Genomic DNA, 851 nt, shown 5'->3' on the forward strand with positions numbered 1-851 from the left:
TTCGAATGTTGTATCGAAGGGTGTAGAACCCATAAGATAAAAAGTACGTCCGTGAAGAGAAAATTTTGTAGTGATTGAATACAAATCCGGAATGATAGGTACTAAATTTGAAATGTCTGTATACCGCTGGCGTTAGCGTCATCCAACATGTACCCCGCGGAGGTCGCACAGTCGGATTTACATGTCTTTGGGGTGCTTTGATCAGGTGGTTCCCCTTGCCGTCACCTGTGTGTGCGTGCGTGCGAGCGTGCGTGTGTGCGTATGTGTATTTATTCCGTAGTTTTGAAAGGAAACGTTACACCTTCTTCATCATTCGAGAATCGTTTGATTAAAAGTGCATTCTCTCTAACTACTGAAAAGGAATGATTTCGTAGTATATTTGGTACCGCAAGCGCTGAATCAAATCTTTTATTTAATTTTCTACTCATTTTTTCGTGTTCGATTTTGCTAAAATAAAATATCTTTATAGTTCTAAAATGCTTCGTTGCCCAAGAAAACAGATCATGCGATATTAATATCGCATCTGATGGTTTAGCCATGACTACGCTTACATGACTACGCTTAACAAACATTTTAATGTTCATAAGTTTTTGTTTTGACAGTGATGCGTTTAATCAAAAAATCGCAAGAGAGCATTTGTATCTAAAATTTGACATAGAATATGATTCAACATTTTTGGTACGATAATCTACGACCCCAAAAACCCTCGAGTAACAAATTTCAATCAAATCCAATCACTTCTTAAAAATCCATTCGCCATATTGGATCCGCCATTTTGAATTTCAAAATTCTGATGCAAGATTCGTAATCAGCACAGCCAAAAACAAAGAACCAAACCCTAAAACGGTATA

Source organism: Trachymyrmex cornetzi, unplaced genomic scaffold (assembly GCF_001594075.2).
Source record: "Trachymyrmex cornetzi isolate Tcor2-1 unplaced genomic scaffold, Tcor1.1 scaffold966, whole genome shotgun sequence".
NCBI lineage: Eukaryota > Metazoa > Arthropoda > Insecta > Hymenoptera > Formicidae > Trachymyrmex > Trachymyrmex cornetzi.